Source organism: Corvus hawaiiensis, chromosome 3 (assembly GCF_020740725.1).
Source record: "Corvus hawaiiensis isolate bCorHaw1 chromosome 3, bCorHaw1.pri.cur, whole genome shotgun sequence".
Classification (NCBI taxonomy): Eukaryota; Metazoa; Chordata; class Aves; order Passeriformes; family Corvidae; genus Corvus; species Corvus hawaiiensis.
In genome coordinates this window covers 48,408,409-48,430,597 of record NC_063215.1, presented here as the reverse complement: position 1 = coordinate 48,430,597, position 22,189 = coordinate 48,408,409, and the positions used below count along the sequence as shown (strand labels likewise).

Here is a 22,189-nt window from a genome sequence, read left to right as displayed (position 1 = left end):
CTGTCCCAAGAAGAGAATTGCTATTCCTTGGCTGGATTATAAAAGCAACAAATTACCGTTGTCCATAGTGTTCTTATCCCACGGGCTCCTCACTGTCATTTAAAAAATATTTTTACTGAAAGTCAATACCTTTTACCAACTTTCACAGAGAATTTAAAATGTTTATTTGAGTACATAAAATAAGAGTAAGAAAATTTTTTTCTGACGAGTAGGATGTAGCTTCTAATTAATCTGAAAATTATGAAAAATGGCTTGAATATTTTTATGCTGTTTCTGGATTTCCTAAGGTTGTTCCATGTCTGTTTTTTCCCCCGTGTCCATGTGAAGCCACAGAGAGTGCAAATACATCTGGAGCTTATAAACACAGAAATTTAACTTTTAGAAAATGTGTGATGCCATTTAAAGATGCTGTTCTTACAGTTTAACACCTGCTTTGCTGGTTTTGGAAAACTTCTGTGTAGTCTCTGAGGAAATACCTCTTCCAATTTTTGTTTTAGGGATATTCTAAGACAGTAAGAAAAGTAGGCTTGTATGAACATAAATGTTTGAGATTAGGCCCTCTACAGCAATAAGGAAGGCCTCTTCTGTTTATTCCTTAAAGATAGAAGGTGATAATGTTACTTCTGTCTACTTACTCCCACCAATGATCTACCTAGTAAACAAAAGGCAAAGTGCTCTATTCCTATCCCTGCCAATATTCTTCCTTCAGCTTCTGTATATTAGAGTGACTATTGCTGACGAGCAGGATGAAGAGCTCAGTTCAAACCTTCCCTACTGCTTCCAGGCTGCTGTTCACACCTCGAAGATGTTGTCCCCAGGGAGGCAGACCTGCCACCTCAGCATTCCCTGGCAGTAATCACCTGTGAGTCAGCAAGACCCATTTAGCACTCCCCAGTTGAAGCACCTCCTGAAAATATAGTGGGATGTTTTAGGCAAATACTGTCAGCCTCCTAAAATACTGTAGGCAAGTTCAGATCCCTTTTTTCCCCCCCCACTACTCTGTAATTATTTATAATATGCTATACATGACAGGCTGGTAAAATACACCCAGCCAAAACCAAAACGAATTGAAGTGTTGCCAAGTTAGCAATGTAAAAAGGGAGGAAGTGTAAGACAGAAGATAAAATGGTGAAGCAGATTAGTGACCTATCAGTCTGTGACTAGTGTACTGGTTTGAGTGAAGAATTTGAGCATGACATTTGTTTATCCTTATGAAAGGTAATTGCAATCATAACATCTCTTATTAAAAAAAAAAAAAAAGACACCGTAAAATTTAATACTTTGGGGATCTTTTAAAATGCAAGTTCCTTAGCATCTAACTTTTACAAATTATGGCTCAGAAGAACCCAGAAAATAATTCTGATGGTTATTTCTAAGAGTCAGCCTAGTTTTACCAAGAGTGGCTTGACACAACCAAAGAAATTGAGCTGATGTCCTGGCCCGTTCTACAAAAGAGCTGCTTTTACACCTCCTTGCTATTACAGCTGTGAGCATGTTTAGCTTCTCAAAATATCACATTTTATTGAAAACTGTGGATATTATTTATTTAGCATACATTCATGACAGCTGTCACTGATTTCTTGTCCACTGACAAGTCCAAAAGACACTTCTGTGTCATTTTGTGACTGCTACCCTGTATTCCCAGATGCTAAATTATTAATACTAATAAATCCTAATCAGGCTCTGTAATTTTCATATTGTTGTGAGAAGCCATGTACCTCTATAGGAAGACAGGATCAGGGAATAGGAAGGAGAGGAGAAAATCTTGACAACACATCGTTTAGCACATGTGACTGCAGAGTTAAGGTTTTCACAGTATTTCCATGAAAATGGATGATGGAGAAGCAGCATTTCAACGGACATTATTTCAAGATTTTAATGAATAAGTGTTTTAAAGTGAGGTTGGAGAAAGGAGAAAGTAGTATGGCATGAGGAGGAAGGTCACACAGACGAAGGTGAGAGAAACAGTGTCATGGACTTAAGGTCAAGCTATTTAGAAAAGTTGAGAGAATAAGAGGAGAGTATAAAGAACTACTCCTGTGTTATGCAGGTAAATTTAATTATTTCTTCTGTTTAACTGGGAGAATGTCTGTCAGATTTTCTGGGTGATTCCTGAAGGCAAATATCAATACAGTCAAACCATGGTGGTGAGTACTAAAGAACAAGACTTGTGTGAGGAGGAGCTGCTGTAGGGACGTGGGATTGACTCATGCAGAGGGAACACTCCAGCACCTCCCACCTCTGCCACGGGGGCTGCAGGAATTCACAGCAGCTCTGTGATCCTAAGGCAAGTACAGGTACCCTAAAGGGGAAACCCAAGATTCTCCCTATGCTTCCCATGCAACTACCAGCATTTGATTCCTGACTCCACACCTTACTCCTCTTCAGCTATACTAGCTCAGAGTCAGATTTTCTATGACATGCTGCCGAGCCAGTTTATCTGCCCAAGCTTAGAGCAGTGCTGTGGCTGCTGTGTGATAGTTTTTTGGTCTGCTTTCATTGATTAATTGGTTATTTTTTGGTTTGGCTCAAAAAAGAGTGTCAAGTAGTTTTTTGTCTGGGTGTTTGTTTGTTTGTTTGTTGGGTTTTTTTGTGCCATCCAGAGCAAGAGCACTCAAATTTTGGACAAAGATTCTTTATTCCCACTTTTTTGATTATAAAATTACATGCATTTCTTTCCTGTATCTTTTGCAGAAAGAATATCTGGTTGTTTGATTAATTTCCAAGATGCTTAAGGTCCCCAAGAAACCTCTACTGACTTGTGGGGAGGTGAGATTATATATAAGCCCATAAAAAAAGCAAACAAGGCATGCAAAGATGTCCCTTTCCATAGAGCCACGTGCTGGTTTTCTGCTGAGGAGCCTGGAGTACTAAGACACCATTTGCAGTCCTGACAGTCTCCAAGTTGGAAGTCCATAAATCTGCTCTGCCTGCTGCTGGCCCAATGGCTGCAGCCTGAGCTCCTCAAAGTCTACAGGATCAGGATCCCAGTCAGTGTTTCTGGAAAGGCATAATCAGACCTCTCCACAGAGCTGCAGTTTTCACCCAACAGGAGGAAAATCAAAAGTTGTTTTTTCAATTGATCTGTAAATTTCCACTCTTGTGTTGATTATACCTTTTACATGGTAAAATAAATTATTTTAAAAATCAATCTGCATAGAAGGATTAGGATAGGAACTAAAAATGAGCTACCTAGGAGCCTGAAAAACTTGTTTCTTTGTACATCTACAATCAGGTTTAAAATGAGAAGTGACACAAGTGACATTTTATTTTGGAATTCCCCATCTTCTCCAAATTCTTTATGCGAACTTGTGGAAAAAATTGTGTTTGGTCCTGAAATGTAATGATCAAGAGTCACCTACACACAACCTACACAGTCACCCAGACAGAGAAGTGAAACCCTTTTTTGTTCTGAACACGCAGCTGTAGACATCTTGATAAGAAACAAGTTTATATTTGAACTTGTAAAACTGTAATTTCATCAGGAAATCAAATTGTCAAGATGACATAATTCTCTGGTTAAATAGCAGCATACAAAAATGAAATCCAGGGAGAAGTGGGAGAGAAATGTAAACCTCATTTATTGAAAACTTGTGTTATAGTTCTCTTTGCTATTTCAACATATTTAATTAAGTTTCTCGCCCTCTGCATTTGTACTTTGTATGTGTCTCCTGTTCTTGTTGAAGCCTGAACTGCAGTTTCTTCAGTCCTAAGGCAAAAGAGCTTTCCAAGTCTAGGAGACAAGTGACAGTGAGATGTGCCAATCTGTCAGTATGGGAGCACCCAAGGTCACAGACGGGGCGGAGCTGGGGAGAGGACCTGAAGCTGGAGCATGTGGTGCTTTCAACGGGCGTTGGACGTGGATGCAACACCTTGAGAAATGCTGGGAGGATTTATGGCGTTGCTGAGAACCTGAAGGGAACAAAGCGTACAGAGAACTTTTCCAATCACTTGCCTGTGGAGCAGGCTGACCCGTGACTGGAGGACAGTGCAGTCTGCACATCTTTGAACACACTGCAATGCCGAATCCCCAGCAAAGGTGATCAGCTGTGCTGTGGGGACAGCAGGTACACCTCCGAAAGACAAACATCGTGGGGCTGGCGCTCCTCCCAGCACGGCTGGTTGAATACTCCGCGATTAAATGTGGAAAATGGAATAAAACCGTAACTCTGGAAAACCTCCGCGTATTTCATTACCGCCGTTGCCTTATCACCCACTATTGCCAATTTCAAGAATTACGGATAAAAAAATCATAATAGTAAAACAAGCCGTCGTCTTTCACAAAGAAAGCATAATCTGCTTAAGATTGTTCTCCCATTCATCGGGGATGTTGAGACCTTCAGCTCACTCCTCCCACCTCCCGAGGCGCCCCAGCGGGGCGCGGAGCACAGCGAACCGCTCCGGCGCTGGCAGCTGCCGGCCGCGACCCCCGGCACGGAGCGGCCACCCCTCCTCTTCTTCCTTCTCCCTCCTCTTCGCCCCCGGTTCCCTTCCCGGCCAGGCCGGGTCCGCCTCCATCACGGCCCCGCCGAGCGCTCGGAGCGGCGGCCGCTGCCCGGGGGCGTCGGTGGGCGCTGCCCACCCGCGGCCGCGCGCCCCGCCTCCCCCGCCGCCCGCCAATCAGAGTGGCGGCGGCTGCGGGCCGCGCTCCGCCATTGGTCGTCGCCGCTGTCAGTCAGGGCCGCCCCCGCGGAGGGGCGAGGCGGGCGGGGGGGCGCTGCCGGCTCCGGGCGGGGGAGCGGGGCCGGGCGGCGGCGGCGCTGCGGTTGCGCCATCTGTCAGGAGCCGGGTGGGAGGGAGCGCCCGAGCCGCGCTCGCCCGGGTGAAGCGGAGCGGAGGCGAGGCGACAGCGGCAGCGGCAGCGGCAGCAGCACCAGCAGCAGCGCGGAGAGCCCGTGCGAGCTCATCCCTGCCCAGGCTGCGGCTGTGCCGCCGCACGGAGTCGCCGCCTCCGCGCCCGGCCGCGGCTCGGCGCAGCGCGTCTTCCCCGGGGAGAGGCAGCGGCGCCCGGAGCGGCGCCCCTCGCTGCGGGCGGGCGGGCGGGCGGGGGCAGCCAGCGGAGGAGCGGAGCGAGGAGGATGCGAGTGCGGCGGCGCCGCCCCGGCCCCGCGCTGCGCTGAGCTAAGCCGAGCCGAGCCGAACCAACCCAGGTAACGGAGGGGCCGGAGCCCTCCCGGGAGAGCGGGGGCGGGGGGATGCACGGATGGATGGATGGATGCTGCGGCGGGTCTGTTTCCTTTGTGCGCCCGAGCGGTGATGGGGTGCGGGGGCTCCCGGCGAGGGGAGGCGGCCGCGCTGCTGCGGGTCTCCCCCACGCACGCACACGCGGACCCCGCGCCCGCCTCCCCCGCCGGGAGCCGCGGCCGCAGCGCGGGGAGGGCCGGGGGCAGCGCCGATGACCGGCTGTACGGGGCCCCTGCGTGCCCGGGGGTCGCCCGTGTCGGTGTCCCCCGCCCCCGTGGACACCGGCCAGAGAGAGAGGAGGGGGCGCAGCACAGGGACTTATTTGTTGTCGCCGAACTGCGAAAAAGGGGAGGGGGGGGAAATAAATAAAAAGACCTTCTCTCCCTCTGAAATAAATCGTATAGGATTTGCGCGTCTGTGACAAAGGCCTCTTTCAGGGAAGAAAGAAGGGACGCACAAAATGCCCAAGGGTGGTAGGATGTGAAAAGAGGCTTGTTTCTTGTCTCTCCCCTAGAGCCTCTCTGTTCCTTCCCAGATGAGGCCGCTGATCTGGTGCCAGTTCCTTTTCAGCTACATTTTAGATTAGGGAGCGATACCAAACGCCACACCATAGGTGCCAGCGTTTTGCTGCGTCTGCAGAGCCCCAGCGTACGTGTCGCCCGACCTCCTTAATAATGCTCAGTTTGGCCTCTGCTTCCTCGGGGTCTCGCCTGATTTCTGCTCTGTGTGGATTCTGCGTGTGCGTGAGCTCTGGGAGAGGGCTGGCGGGAGAAGGGGGTCACTTTGGGGAAACAAGACCATGATACCTTAGTCCCTTCAGCGGTGACGGGGAGGGCAGGACTGAGTAGGTGCTGGAGGAGAAGGTTTGGGCTGAGTGGAAAGCAACCGTCTGCAGTTGCTCGTCAATCACTCTGATATGCTCTGATTCTTAAAATGCTAAATAACGAGTGACCAGAGCGGACCGGGCTTTTGAAATGCCTGCACAAGACTGGCAACGCCTTTGAGACCTTGTCATTTTCCTCCTTGTATACAACCTCCTTAACTCCCACATCCTTCCTTACACCATCCCTGCAGCTGTAACACTTTCCAGGATCTCCTTCCCACACCCTTTTTTTTTTTTTTTTTTTTTTTTTTTTTTTTTTTTTTTTTGTCTTGATGTCTTTCTAACTAGCATTCTGGAAGCTGAGAACAGTTGCAGGTGAAGATCTGTTTGTTTATATGCTGGTGGAGGAAGTGTTTTCATTAGGGTGCACTCGTCTGGTCTCCCATGAGGAGGAACAGTAAGCTAAAGGGACACTGTCAACTTGAAATCCAGAGAATGTGCATGATGAATGGAGAGCTGTGTCCAATATTACACCCACCGTTGAGCTCCCTGCTGGAGATCTGTGGTTTTTATAAGCCTGTCTTCTGACTGTGTGGGTTTGTCATGCAGTGAAGGAGTAAAAACACACTTCAAACAAAGTTCTGTTAAGTGAACAAAGGAGTGCAGAAGAAAAATACCAGAGTGGGAAGGGAGGGAAGGCAGCATCTCCAGCTTCTCAGTTACAGCCATTGTAGCCACTGCTTGACCCAGTGGGAAACTGGAGGGGCGGTAGTTCATTTTTACGGTTGCACATTTATTTAGTATCAGTAAAGCGGAAAGGTTGTTACCAGTGATACAGGAGTTTTCAGCACCTTGACCTGTGTGCTCAGAAAAACTGGTAGCACTTGATGGATGTCAGGAGGTCAGTGTCTTTTCACAATATAAGAACAATTTAAAAAATTGTATCTCTTGTGAAAAAGACATTAGGTTTCTTCTTAAGCCCTTTTTACCCCATAGAGCTGTAATTTTGATGAAAGAGAGAAAGAAAGATTGCCTAAATAATGCTTTAGAGATTTGTATTTTGTTGATAGTAGGGCTGCAGATTTGTTGAAATGTTCAGATGCTTCTTAGAGGGTGTCTGTAAGCATCCTTCTTCTCTACCTCCAACAAATTACTGCCTCATCTGTGTGGCTTGTCTTTGGCAAAAGAAACAATTTTCAATATGAAGTTGTCTGATGGTAGGCCACTGGCTGTGGTGTTTTGTGGTTTATGCTTCAGGCATGTTGTTTCAGAAATTCTGCGTTGCCTGCTGGTGAAAGACATAGTGGCATGAAATACCTGTTACGTATAAAACCTGAACAGCCTTCACTGGAAATTATTTTGATGTTGAGTTAAATACATGTCTTCAGTGAGGGACAAACAACTTTGGTATATATGCGTAGCAGTCAGTGCAAGCCAGGAGTGAAGAAGGTGGTATAGAGAAGTTGCTTATTAATAATTTTAACAAGTGTCTTTAAAAGTTAGGACCCACTGATAAATTTCTAATTCATATGAGTAAGAAAAAACATTGCTGAGGAACTAGTTATTTTTGACAGACTACGGTAGATTGCACAATACCTTTACGTGAAATACCTAAATGGTGTCATCCGAAATGCATGAGTGGAGTCTGATATGGTGAGGGCCTCTGTGACAACTAGCCCCGTGGCTTAGCTGAATTAAGCTGAATATACTAATCTGGACATGGTATCATCTGCACTGGATTTAGAGTGTAATAGAATTATGGCTAAGGTGAGTGCAAACTGTCTGGCACATTTGTGATGATTTAACACTAATATGGTACATCTACAATATCATATATTTGATTGTGTTAAGGAAAGCTTAGAGCTGTTGGCCACCTTATGACCAATTACTTTTATTTAACCAGCATCTTCACTTTTCTGTCTTGCTGCATTACCGTGCTTTTACTTCAGGGAGAAAGAGAGTTGAGGCATGTGTTTTCCCTTCATCCTTCTCTTTGGGGAGTACATTAATATTTGATTCAAACTTGTTCTGTGAAGTTCTGCTTAATTCAGTTTGGGCACTACTTTGAACATATTATAATGGTGTTTGTGTCATGGACAGCACTTTGTAATTTGTTTTATGGGCAGGTCTGCTGCTGGCAGTGTGTATTGTCAAAGTGACCTTTCTTTCAGAGGGAGAAAACTAATAACTCCTGTCCCTCTCCCACCCCTGCAGCTCCCACAGAAGTGTCTTCACAAGTAGTTTTGACCCATTACTCCAAAAACAGGACTTGAACCAACAAATCTAGTTCACCCGAGCAGTCTTATTGAAATCCAGCAATTAAGGATTCCTGTGGTGACAAAAGGCCTACAGATCTGTATTGTGGAAGTCAGCCATTTACTTGAGGCAGAACCCACAAAAGGGTTTGCGTGCTTTGGTGTGGAGCACCCTGAGTTGTGATCCCTATGGATCTCGCACGCCTGAGCCAGGGTTGCAGCTGCTTGCTGTGCTGTGCTGAATGCATTGTGCGCCTCAGAGCTGCATTCCCAATGGCCGGCGTGGTGGGGGAAATGCTGCCAGGGACACTCAATGCAAAGTGCCACAGAAGGAGGTGAAACTCCAGGGCTGCATCTCCCTGCCTGCCAGCTGTCTTACTTGGTACCATGTTGGCTTGTTTAAAAACCCTAACCTGCATTTGGTAAGGTAGTAATAATTTATACATAAAAAAACCCACAAGAAAACACACCAAAAACCCAACCAACCAAACACACCCCTCCCCCCCCCCCCCAATACCAAAACAAAAAAAACCAAAACAAACCCAACTTGGTGTTTCAGTAGATGACAAACACGCAGGTGTAGAAGAATTGGGATTTCTAGCATTTGCATCCTATAATGGGTTTTGCCCTTAATGCCTGACTTCCAGACAGAGAAATGACAGGTGCAGATGAAACATGAAAGGTTGAAGCTGTTTCGGTACATCCGAGGAGCGTGTGACACTCCCTAAGGAGTGAGCGCATGAGCCCCGTTAGCACTGTGTTCTAGGGCAGTCTCACTTGTTAACTCAAGCAGGGCTTTGGTTTCGGGCAGGTAATCTGCCTCCCGGTTTGAGAGGGGTCAAGTTAAACCTGTCTGTGGGAAGTGTCCTTGAGCCCTGAAACTAGAAACCGGCCTGACCTTACAGGAGTTGCAGCCAAGGAGAAGTACCCTGTTGCTGTGCTTACCACTGGCTGCAGGAAAACAATCACATTTTGTAGAGCTTTTTTGGAACTTTACTTCACTTGGAACAGGAACAAAATTGAACAATATCACTACTTCTACTGGGGGAGGTGAAAAATCTTATTACTTGAAGTCAATCAAAACATGATGCCTCATCTTGCTTCTGACTGTTTTAAATGGTAACTTGCTGTGAAGCAAGGATTTCAGCTCAAAATACTGCCACCTGTTTGGAGCAAAATAGAACCTTTGACACCTTGACTTTTTACTGGAGTATAAAATCAGCAGCAGTTTTGCAGAGCTTTAAGGTGTGGATAGAACTAAATCATCTTGCAGAAAATTACTATCGGATTTTTCCTGACCAGCTCTATTCCTTGTATACCATGAATCTGAATGAATGTTTTTCATCTGAAAAAGCTATCAAAAAAGATAGCCTGGCAGTATCAACTGATTTGAATTAGATGGTCTGAGTTAAACCGTTTTTTCAAGTGGAAAAAAGAGGACAGCAAATTAATTTTAAACTTGCTGCCCTTCCCAAAATGCAGCTCCTTCTTTGTATCAAAAACTTCCCAGTTTGAATGGATCTACTGATGTTGCTTGTGACAAGGTGCTGTGGGGAGAGATTACCCCACATTTTCCAGCCCAGCTTCTCCTGATGCAGAGAAGTCTTGCACCTCTGAAAGCTGCCCCTTCCACTATAATTTTCTAAAGTATCTGTGAGTAGTAAGTCCTTCTTGCTTAAGGCAGAAGCCTAAATTTTTAGAGCAAGTTCATTGATGTTCATCATACTGAGATGTGGTTTAATGTGATGAACTCTGCAAGGCAGCTGCGATGTGAGAACATTTTGATGAGAACAGGGAAGGTCACCCCTCTGTGCTTATTTGGTTGACTCTATTTTGGTGGATTTTTTAGGAGGCAGCAATGACTGGAGGCCTTCTCTAGCCTAGGGGAATTCTTTGTTCCATCCTGCTTTAGGTCCCCTGTGGCTACAAGCAGAAAGGAGGGATGTTGAGAAGTGGCTCTGAGTGATGTGTTCAGTGCTTTCAAGTACAAAGGAGCCCAGTCAGAGCTCCTCAGAGGAGCCAGAAATACTTTTAATAGTATCGAATCCTGTGCTGTGAGAGCAGTTACTCTGCTCTCCCCAAAACAAAGGCACTATCGTCAACCAGCCCTGAACAAAAAGACTCTACCTCACATAGCTCACTTTGCTTCACGGCTCTTGGGGTGGCCTCTGGAAGATCTTCTGCACATCCTCCAAGCTCCCTTGCAGCAGCTCTGGGAGCTCTGAAAGACAGATTGACATCTAAAGCATTGGCTGTGTAAGGACAAATATAACCTGAAATTGAGACCTTACATTTCAGACAAAATGTGCCATCAGTACTGAAGCTTCCAAAAGTGCTTGAAAAATACTGTTTCATTCACCAAAGTGTTGTTGCTCGCAGTGGTGAATTTGGAAAGTGTTTTGAAGCTGGAAGTGATGGTAATGGCACCAGCACAAAGTAAGAAGAAAGTGAGAAGTAGCTGGAGTGGAGGGACATTGAACAGACCAAGGGAAGAGCTGGCTGAAGCAGGCAGAGGAAGCTGCCCTTGTGTGTGTGTGATTGAGGACATTTGCTTTAACAGAATAGAAGTGTTTGGCACCACTTTAACATGAAAATAACTCTTGTTCTAGTGATTTTGGGAGGAGTAAGGAGGAAACCTCAAATGATTGGCTTGGCTTGCATGAAATATCTTCTCTGTTTAAAATTGTCCTTTTCCTCTTGGCTCCAGTTTTCCTCTGTTAACAGATTTGACCAAAATAGTTCTTAAGCCTTTTTGGTGTAGTCCAAGTTGAAAATATTTTTGCCAGATAATCTCAATCATGGCAGGTCTGAGTTTGCTATATGAAGCTATACAGAGAAGTTAAACAGGCTGTGAGAATTAAGATTAATATTAAATGCCCGTCAGGTTTGTGCTTTTTTAAAGAAAAACTTTACCATTCCATGAGAGTTCTCTAATGACCTGTCTGGTGATTCCTAGCATCCTTTTTCTTTACAATTTCTATTATTTTACTTGTTGGGGGTGGGGAGGGGGTGGGGTTAGGTATTTTTGTTTTGCTGATTTTTGACAAATAAACTTTAACATTCATTTGAAGACTTTTTATTGTATGAATAAAGACCTTTCAACCTCCCTTGTTTCTGAGCAACCTGTGTGTGAAAGAGCACTTTGCGTAACGTTGATCTTTGACTTGCAGCTGTACCACTTACAAAAAAGACAGCTCTGAAGGTTTTCCTGGCATGACTTTGGAAGATCATGTATTTCCTATCGTGGCTTCCAATAACGGTGTACAGATAATTCTGTTGGGGCTTTTATTTTTATTTTTTTAACAAGTATGTTGGGTTTTTCCCTCCCCTTTGTGCCTGACCTTTAAACCACAGAACTGCTCTAGGGCTTATAGTTGAAGTTGATGCTCTTGCCCAGAATAATTGAGAAGAATTATTGTTGGTTAGTTCAGAAGTTCTTCAAGCCAGAAGCCACCACAGTGGACGATGAAAGTGCTGGGCACAAAGCTTCATCCCATACCTGGTCATTTCTTGGGACTTAGGAGAGAAGACCAGCTCATAGCCCTGTTTGGAAGATGGTGATGACTGTGTCCTCCAGCCAGCTGCTTTCACCCCAGGGACAGGGGAGGAGAACAAGTGTAAGCAAAAGCAACTTTCACACCCATGAAAGAAAGAGTATTTGTTTGTGCCTGGGACTGTGTTTTTCTTTATGGGCAGCCCCCTCACTAGGCAGCTATGATATGTTTTTTTTAAGAAAAAAGAGCATCTCTAAGACTTGGAACAAAAACCTCTGTTGTCTGAGTGGGCAGTTAGACTGTTTCTTGTCTTAAACTATATGTAAATGCTCAGTGTTTGTTCTTGGTGGTAAGGTTAATGGTGGAGTACGTTCATTATGGTGAAATTAATGACCTCTTGCATGTTTTTAGACCTCCCTGTGAACAGGTCCTCTTGCATGCTGTCACTGTATGCTAATAAAGTTTGAATTACAGAGAGGGAGCCCATATCCAGTAAGATTTTTGTCTAAAGATCAGCAAAAATGCCAGTTCTGTTGCCTGTCTGTCTCCCTGGGAAGTAACTGAAAACTCCCTAAATTTCCTCCTGGTGTTCATCTGTGAGATAGCCAACAGATTATGAAATTTTTGGATGTTATCACTCTGTGCAGCATTTAAATTGGTGATTTCATCAAGAAACACTCTCAGTCCCATTTCCAAATTAATTGAAAATGTTTTGCTCGTTTCTCTCTCTTCAAGAAGGAATAAAACTATTTAAAACTAATCATTTGTATTGCACAGTATCTGAGGTCATTCATAATTTTAACTTACAGTCTTTAGCTGAATATGCAGGCCTTTCTTTCCAAATATTAGATTCTCCGGGTATCTTTGAATGGTCAGTGATTTTTATATTCATAAGACCTCATACTTTGGACTTTTGAAGAGAAACAGCAGTTGGATTTTTATTTTATTTTTTAATATGTCTTCTATTTTATTCAGAAAGGCTGAGGTGAACCACCTCTAAAAGGAGAAAAAAAAGTGTTTAATGCAACCAATTTTATTAGCTGTAATCACTGTTGAAAAACTTTGTAAGCCCATCAGCCTACAACTGGGATAAGATCAGTGTGCAGGAGCTGACAAGCTGAAGAGCCAGATTTAACTCTCAGTATAGCAGGCTGTATGCCCTCTAAAAACCCCACATATAGCATTGGCTTCAATGTCCTTGGAACACCTCTCTAGGAGTTTCCCTTTTGTAGGAAAAGTAGTATGCCCAAAAATTTGACTGAGCAGAGAGCTGCTAAGTGTTATGACCTTGTGGAAGAAACATCCCCTACATTTGAAGGTCGGAAGTGACCTTTTGTGCACTGGGGGAGGTAGAAGACAAGCACTGACCGTCTTTCTTGCTTAGGACAGCATTACTGACATGTCTAAAACCTGCAGAACTCCTTGTCCTAACGCTCGAGTGGGGCTGCCAAAAAGGAACAAATAGGGCTGCAGATAAAAGTGTGCAGGGTAGACTGTGTCCCTTTTCCTCCTCCTCAGTCATCACAGGCCGGGTGGGGAGAGCATCACTTTGCACTGCTTGATGACTTGACATTGACAGCAATTTGCTGCTGGTCCTGTAAAAGGTTAAAAAAACTTCTTTCATTAATAGACTTCTTTTTAAACCACTGACCATCAGTGTGATTCAGTGACTTCTCTAAGGGTGAGGTAACCTCATCTCTGCTCTTGCTTACATTTTCAGCAAATCTTAATTCAAAATCGTGAGGTTACGTTTGGGGTTGGGTTTTTGTTTTCCTCCCCATGCAACAGTTCTGCTTTATGAAGTGTATAAACGTAGGTGTTAAACAAGTCAGCAGAATCCTGCTTTTGTGGTCAGCTCCTCCATGATTTGTGTCTTGCAGAAGATACCTGTCATTCTTTCAGAGCTAGTGTGGCACAGCAGGACTCTCCAGAGAACAATCTGGGCCTGCATGTAGACAGCATTGCTTTGGTTCTATTTCCTTGGATAGAGCAAGTCTCGGACCCAAGATATGCCTACACGGCACTATGGCAGGCAGAGGAGCTCACAGGTGAGATTCAGGAGAGCCCCAGCAGCCTCGAGGAGCATTGTGCTCATGTGCTTGCACTGTTCTCAGGACCACCATGACGTGTTTGTGGTTGCTGTGAGTGTATCTGTGTGGCAGTGTGGGGTGGTGCAGAGGCTGTACTTCACTTCTTGGCGCAAAAAAGAAGAAACAAGAAAGCAATGACCAGAAAGAGTGGATTAACTAGATGAATGTTCATTTTTGTAGCATCAGACTACTCAAACTAGCTTTTTTTAAAAGTTGTTACTAAAGTTAAAAGAAATAATTTTTACTGTTATTGTTACTATTTTCTTTTTTTTTTTTTTTTTTTACATTATCTGCCCCATGGAAGAAGAGTGATTATGTTCCATAGGAGCTTCATCTATAACAGCTACCCATAAACTTAAGGTGGCACGGTGCTATGATGGTATGCAATGTTTATTTTCAATCTGCCTTTTTTAAAAAAAGATGCATTCAAATTGTATCACCATGAGAACTGGAGAGTAATTCTTGATGAGTGAGGTCTTACCAAAGTAAACTGGTACAGAGGGCTTGTGGCTCAAGTTTAATTTTGAAGTTGTAATACATTTCTGTGGATTTCTTAATGCCACTGGACTCTTGTTGACACTCTCTTCCAAAAGTGAAATATCACAGAAATACTAAGAAGATGCAGGTGTGAGCAACTCTGCAAGGGAAATACAATCTGTTTGCCAATCGCGCAGTTACCCCAAACTGCGATAAGAATTTCTTCCATAATCAGCAGTACGTTGCCACTGTGAGGTATAATTTCTGAGAAAATATCTTGAAAATTGCAGTCACACCACTTCATGTAGATTTACTTTATGATTGTTGGTATGGGAGCTTGCTAAACCTTTTTAAATTGTGCAAGTATGTAGCTTTGAATGCTTTCACATCTTACTTTAAGAAAGGGGTGGGGGACAATGGGAAGAAACTCCTAATGTTCTTTAAAGGAAGGATCACCTATGGGTTTTTTACCCAATCATATTGTAAACATTTATTTTCTGTAACTGATCTCTCTCTAGAGCTAACAGATTTCTTTCTAGAAGTACTTTTAAAATATTTCTTCCATTAAACTACTTTTTAATAGTTCTTCTCACATCTCTGAGATGAGCTGTAGGTTTGCAGGAAATAATCTCCCTGAACAGAATAGGGATAACTTCAAAGCCAGGGCCTCATCCAGCCGGGTTTTGAGTATCTCCCAGGACAGACTGAACAAACCCAGCTCTCAATCTCGCCTTCATACGTCAAGTACTGCAGCAGCTTTGTGGACATCCATTGGACTCCCTCCAGTACGTCAGTCTTTCTTTTCCCAGGACTCCCAAACCAGACCGAGTACTCCAGATGTGGTCTCACAAATGCTGCATAGAGAGGAATAATTATTTCGCTCCACCTGTCAGCTAATTAATTGCTTATTTGGTGCCAGATCTTCAGTTGCTGCCAGTTATCTTAATTTCCCCCAAGCTGGAGCTGGTGGAAACTCTCCCTTACAGGGGAGTACTTGAAGGCTCTGTCACCTCAAAAAGAGCTGGAGCAGCGATGGTCCTTTGCTTCAGTTACATGAAGGAGGTGGACCAATCCAATGTTTGCGTACAGAAAACTGCAAAGGTTTTCAATTTCTCTCTAGTGAATTTTTTGCAGCAGCCCCTCACGCTTCATACTGCAATATAACCTGAAGCAGTAAGATTGTATCACGTTTTGGTAAAACAGCAAAGAAATGCATAGTAAACAGCATGTGCGAAGAGATGCATTGTGTGTATCCTGTTTGTTTTCCTGGCAGTACTTTGGCTGTTAGCTAAGTTACCCACTTTAAAGTTAATGTTAGGTAGCAAATGTGGGGATTGAAATAAGAGCCTCATAGGAGCTGAGGGACAAAAACTTGTGCTTAAAATTTTATAACCAGAAGATGTTTTCTTCTCCACTAGATTTCTGAGGCTCTGTCATTGTGAGTGGGCTGTTATGGGTGACTGACGTACTACATGTGATTTGCTGTAGTTTGTGTTTTTTAATGTCTAATCTTCCTACACTATTTGATTATTTTTTTCCAAACACACACAAAGTGAAAATTTCATGATTAGTGGTTTAAGTACTGAAATTAATATTTGCCTGAAAAAACACAGAACAACTGGAGTACAAGATACACCCCCAACCATCAGCAAACCTGTGTACGTGGGGCTTATCCTGCAGTTGTTGCTGCTTCTAAGAGTGTGTGGCTCACATCACACAGCTCAGAGGTCCAGTGTGGGGGATAAGCTGAAGGTGTAAATTTTATATGTGCATGTGCCTGCTTTAATGTGCAATATATTAATGTTTAGTTTAGGAAATTCTGGCTCACAAGTAGCTGTGACAAGGTAAGTGTCTGAGGTGTTGAGTGCATGCTGTCTGCTGCCTGACTGACTGGTGGTCAGGGAGATAGATGGCTGGTCTGAGCGCTTGCCCAGGACCTCCTGGGTATCTATTCCATCAAAGAAAAAGGAAGCCTTAACAGCTCACTGGTGTAAAAGGAAGTGGTAGAGAGGTTTGAGCTGTGGAAGGTGGCCAAGGAGGGGAAATGTCAGGCTGCTTGCCTTTTTTTTTTTTTTTTTTAACCTTTAATATTTGTTCCCACTAGAGAAGTTGTTCAGAGTCTCCCTTCCTACTCTGGCTGTTGCTACCACTGTTTTCCTCCTCTGATTTTTTCTTTGGGTGGTTGTTCTAGGTCTGTGGCACTGGCTGTGGATGCCAGAAACTCTTCTAAGTGGTCCCTCTTTCATTTGTTTTGTTCCCGTAACCCTGCTTACAGCAATCCTGTCTTCATGCTTGCTTACCTCGGTCTTCTCCACTGCTCACCTTCCTTGCCTTGCCTGCAAATACTCTCATCTCCCAACACAAATGAGCTGTTTATCCTTGAGCTAATGGGTGTTCACAATGCTCTGATCATAATGTTGCAGAACTGCTTATACTCACGGTGATTAAAAAATAAAAAGATGGATTACTTTTTTGCCCAGCCCCAGAAAATTAGTTGTATTTTTTCACTCAGTACAGTTATCACTGTAGGTTGGGTTGTTTGCAGCTCAGAGTGAGCAAGAAGGCCCTCCTGGTATGGAAGCAATCTTTGGGTTACACAGCTCATTCAGGTTAGAGGCATGGTTACATAGCAGAATGACTTTGTGCAAGAGATATATCAAAGTGGAGGCTTACTACTAATTTGTTCACTGTTTTGTGTGGACAAATGGGGAGTCTTGCCTGATCACAGTAATTAATGGGCATAGACACACCCTGACCCTTGAGGACAGACCTTCTCCAGGTACTATTGGTGGTGCTGGTGAACAACTCTCACCATGGCCACTCAGGTGAGGTTCACTAGCTCAGGAGGGTGCATGCTTTTATTTATTTGCTTTTATTTCATCAGAAATTAGGGTCACTTTGTCCAGTATTTAAGTTCTCATGGGGGAGAGAGTGAAAGCATTCAGAATTTTTGTTCCAGTTTTGATTTAAGTCATGTGAAAAGCTCACAAGCTTTCTGGTGTTTGGTTGCAGCTTGAGTAAAATAGTTCCAATGGAAAGATGAGGGGAATGTGTTTCAACTTGCACTTATTATTACTTTAAATGAGTTATGCAAGATTTAGGTTATTGTTAACAAGATAGAGAAGTCACAAAAACTCCTTTTCCAAAGAGTGTGATGTGTATTATCTTGGTAGAAACTCTGGGACATGAGGCAACAAACAGCACTGAGTGCAGGAGATCAGTACCTGCTCCAGACAATGCCAGCAGCTTTAGTCTTCTGCATCCTGACCCTGATGACTCATTTGAGTAAAATCTGGATTATGGCAAGACTGGAAGCTAGTGTTACCAATCTCAAATATTTAAATACTTGAGTGGTTTTGGAGGCGAGAAAGAAGGGGTGGGAGTTTTGAGCTAGAGATGTTACATGATCATTTGGCTACCAAGGCCCAAGGTAGTGTGGTGGCAGCTGCTGCTCAAGATCTCAAAGGTGACTATATTTTTCTTATGAAATGAATGTGTGTACTTGTCAACACCTTCTAATTAAATCTAACACATTCAAATTGTGTTGGAGGTCGCTCCACCAGTGTGACTCAGGTATTTTTAATATATATACTTTGATTGCTCTGTCTGGAAGACTAGTTGGTAGAGTTGATTTGTGGCTATCTATGCTGTTTTGAAATTGCTGATGCATAAATGGGCGTAGTAGAGGCTGATCCTAAAAATACTCTCAATTTTCTTATGTTAATGTTGGCAGATGTTTCTAAGCAATACACTGACTTCTTTTTGTTTTTAATCTCTTTGGGAAAAAAAAAGAAATTAAACAAGGGAAGTCCTCTATAAAGGAGTGGTAAGAGCTGGAGCATTGCTCAGTATGAGGCATTTGACACTATTTTCTCTTCTCTGTTTTGCAATAGTTAAAGCATTATCAGTGCTGTCCAAACAGACAAGCCCACTGACTCTCATGCCCTCACCCCTTCCACCACAGCCAAATCTCAAACCTTCCTGAAGATACAGATGCCCTCCAGGATAGCTGACCTTGTCTGTTCAAGCCCACTGGCTGCCTGTGTGCAATATGTGTATGAACCAAAAATGTCAGAAATGGGCCTTTCATGTTATAGAAGTGAGTCAGATTTTTTTCCTCCTTGTGACTTTATTCTCTGACAAGTGTGTGGTGGCTTACCGCTTAAAAAGCAGTGCCTTGGGGTTTCACCCTAAGCATATCACGTATTGAGTGCTGTTTTAAGGTGGCTTCTTATTCCCTCTGGTTCTATGGCGTAGGAATTTCCAATGTCATTTTGACAAGAATTACTTTTTAGCAACTTAAAAGAGCAATTATCACATTTGCTAAAGACGCAAACTAAGGGATACAATGCATTAAAACAAAAGGATAGGGAGGATCTCAAGTAACTTCATCTCTGAATCGTAATTTTGCAGACTACCTTTGCTGATGTGCTTAAATTTGAGTGCATGCCACATGCTTGGACTAGAGGTGTAGTTCATGCCATTCCCTGTCTATATAGATAACTGGTTTTGAACACTTTTTCCTTTGGGTTTTGGTTTTTGGAGGAGTGGGAGAACATGTTAAAGAAGACATCCTACCCCTTTGTGACTCAAAGGGAGAGAGACTTGGAGGATGATTTTTATTAATTAACAGTGGCTGAGCCCTGAAAAAAAGCAGCATAAACCTTCTTGGCAGTAGTTTTGTTGTGTTTTGGGGGCATTTTTTTCCATACCTCATGTTCACAAGAAACTGCTAACCTAATTTTGGTATTCCTTACGAGAGCTCATTTGTGATGAGTTGCCAAAATTCCTCATATAAATTTTAAGTTCCTTGTTGGCACCTGTGGTTTGGGTTCCTTTGCTTCAGTTTTTAATACTGGGGGTTTTTTGGGTTTTTTGGGTTTTTTTGGTTTTGTTTTTGGGTTTTGGGTTTTTTTGCCTGTGTACAAATTTGCATTCTTTAGGAGAAACTTTTATCAAGCAAACTAAGAATAATATGAAGTATAAGAAATTCTTTGGGTTAATATAATGAATATTTGAAGATTTATGCCACTTTTATGGCTTTGTGAAACTGTACCTTTGGTCTCCTGTCCCTGTAGTGTGAGGGACCACACAGTACAGTTGTCTGTGTATTGCAAAATTTAAAAAGTATTAGAGGAGTACAGTGAGGTTTTTAATATAGAAAAGAAATAAATGTTAAAAGCACAGATTTTTGTATATTTTGTTTCTCATAGGCATAAGCTTTAAGCAGTTTGTTCACTTGGCCCTCAAACTCAGAGTCTTTTGATGTCTCAGAGTAAAATTGAAGATGACTGAATGATATTCATGACCGGTGTTTTTTGGAAGAGGCAGGTGTGTAGAGGAGGCACTGTGCTTTTAACCCTCCTGAAGGGACTCCTGAACTCAGTGCTTGTGGGTGTCAAACAACTGGATGCTGCCAAACCAAGTCAGCATGTATGTTCTGCTTGACTAGCCATAGCTCTTCCCCCTTTAGGGTGGCAGGAGACATGAGCAAAAGGGAAGGTGAAAGGGAAGGCTCAATGATGCAACTGACTGGGAAGTAAGGAGGAAAACAGGAGGATGCATTAGTAAGAAACAGAGCTTTGTTGGCCTGGTGAATACAACTTGATATTTAAATTCAGTGACCCTTATTTCTAGGAAGTTCAAAACTGTGGCTGCTTGATAGCCAAAATATGATTTTTTTTTCATTTTTTCAATGCAGAATCTTTATCAGTAGGCTTATTTATCAGGCTTTTATAGAAGAAAAGTAACCCAAGCTGCTTGAACTCGCAATGTTCAGTACAGGACTTGAAAGCCTGATAGCCAGTTTGCCTTCTAGGCATAACCAGCGATCTCCCAGACTTGCTCTACCAGCCAGTCATGGCATTTTAGTGACATGACTTGGCTGCATCTGCATCTCAGTAATGTTCCTCCTCAAGTTTGATGGAAAAATGGTTGACTTCTGTGTAACCAGAAACAATGCCTTACTGTATTTAAATTCACATGGGTAGTACACAGAATGTGTAATTTTCAGTCTTTTTTTCCTAGGACTAGGGATTTTTAATGTCCCAAAAGAGATATTTGTACCCTTTTCATTCTCCAGAAGTCCAGGAACTGTCTGGTTGATCCCTTTAAGGTCTTGATTTCAGTGACAGTTATGGAAACTGCTTGGTATAAGAAAATTTTGGGAATGAATAGAGCAGAAAGGGGAGCAGACAAGACTTCTTGTTCTGTTTGTAGGCTGAGGTTTCTATGCCTGTGCTTTAGTCTAGAAGTTGTGTCTAGGGCCAGCCCTTTCCTCTGGGAGTATCAGGCTCTGACATTTCATATTTGTTCTGCATTTTCAACAGCAGCAAAGGTACCATTCAACATGCTGCTTTTTTTTTTCACCTCTTCTGCTTTTACTGGAATTGAGATAAATTCATCCTCTAGAGAAAAAGAAAGAAGAAAGGAGGGAGGGGAGAGGAAGAAATGTATTGCTGCAATATTGGGTGCTGAGAAACTTGGTATTTCTTGGGACTTCCTGTTAAACATTGAATGGTTTGTCAGTTTTGTTAACCACCTCTTACTATTTTTTTTTCTGTGAGTAAGCATCCTGCATTAGTTCTCAGTGAGTAGAGCTGGAGAAATTGTGCCACCTTGGCTCAAACCAGTATCATCTTTCATTAAACTGATACAGTGAAAAGGATTTATCTGCACATATGTAAGCTCTAATAGATTTATTCAAGGTTTGACAGAGTTTTGGGGTTTTTTTTTTGCTTGGTTTGGGTTTGGTTTGGTTTGGCTTTTTATGTGTTATTGGTCTGGGGCTTGCCCTTCTGCCAGATGCTGCTACTGCATAGGCATGATGAAGTGGCACTCCTCTGTACAGAGCTCTGAGTTGGACCCTTATTAGTTACTCTGGATTACATGGTTTGTGTTGGTTTCACCCTCCTGCAGGCCGCTCACACCTAGGCAGCTTGCTTGGGCTGGGGTGTTGGCCTTGCTCTTGGTGAAAAGGGTAGAGGGGGTGTGGATGCCTGTCCATCTGTCCACACTGCTGTTAGCAGAGTACCTGGGCTGGCAGGTTAGTGTAAAGGCATCCTACAATTGTAGGCTGGCTGAGCTGCAGACACTTAGTGTGGATCTTCACCATGGAGGTGACACCCTGAAACTCCAGAAGGTTTAACTGTGGCTACTCACATCTAGTACAATGCCTTCTTTTTTTCCCAGTGATCTGCCCCTAAATTGCTAAGCAGACATGTCTAGAAGAAAAATATAATGCGCCTAGTAATTTGTTTTTATTGTCTTCTCTGTGTTATGTATTTGAGGCGTCTGCTAATAGATGTCCAGGACAGATCATTTCTCAGCTACTTCAGAGAGTTAGAAGCTTACAGTTGCAGTAGGTCTGTTGCTCTTTGAAAGGGACTTTCTATGGTCCTCATGGAGGAGAGTGGAGTGTTTAGAGATGTGTGGGTCCTAAGGTATTTCCAGTACTTCTATGCTAATAACCTACTGCTTCTCTAAGGGAAATTGCTTTTCTTAAGTACAGAAGAACAGCCTTTAGCTGCCAGCTCTGTTACAAATAATTGCCCAGAGCTTTCCAGCTGCTGTTAGAGCATGTACATCAGCAATGTTCAGTAAGGGGTGCTATATGCCCACCTATAATCTCTACCAAGTATCTCTCAAGACTTTCTGTAGTGTCTGTATCCAGAACTGACATAACACGTATGTATTTACATCAGCATTGACTAAGGCTGTGTCCTAAACCACAAAGCACACAGGCATGTTGAAGTAAGGGTGGGCAGATGCCAGGTGAGGGTTTGTGAATCTTGCTTTTCTGAGAACAGTTTCCAAGAGTGACACAAAACTGTGCATGGTAGAAATTTAGGATATGCAGGTGTCCTT

The 22,189-nt window shown here is 43.4% G+C and overlaps 1 protein-coding gene across 4 annotated transcripts in view; it reads left to right on the top strand.

Moving 5' to 3' along the window:
* The first annotated feature begins 5,039 nt into the window (after positions 1 to 5,039).
* Positions 5,040 to 22,189, top strand: part of FYN (FYN proto-oncogene, Src family tyrosine kinase) — a 138,064-nt gene continuing 120,914 nt past the window's right edge. For 2 of the 4 annotated variants that reach the window (XM_048298293.1, XM_048298295.1), the window contains exon 1: positions 5,040 to 5,150. The gene's annotated coding sequence lies outside the window, so the exon portion shown is untranslated. The remainder of the gene's footprint in view (positions 5,151 to 22,189) is intronic. The other 2 variants (XM_048298296.1, XM_048298292.1) reach the window with 1 other exon arrangement.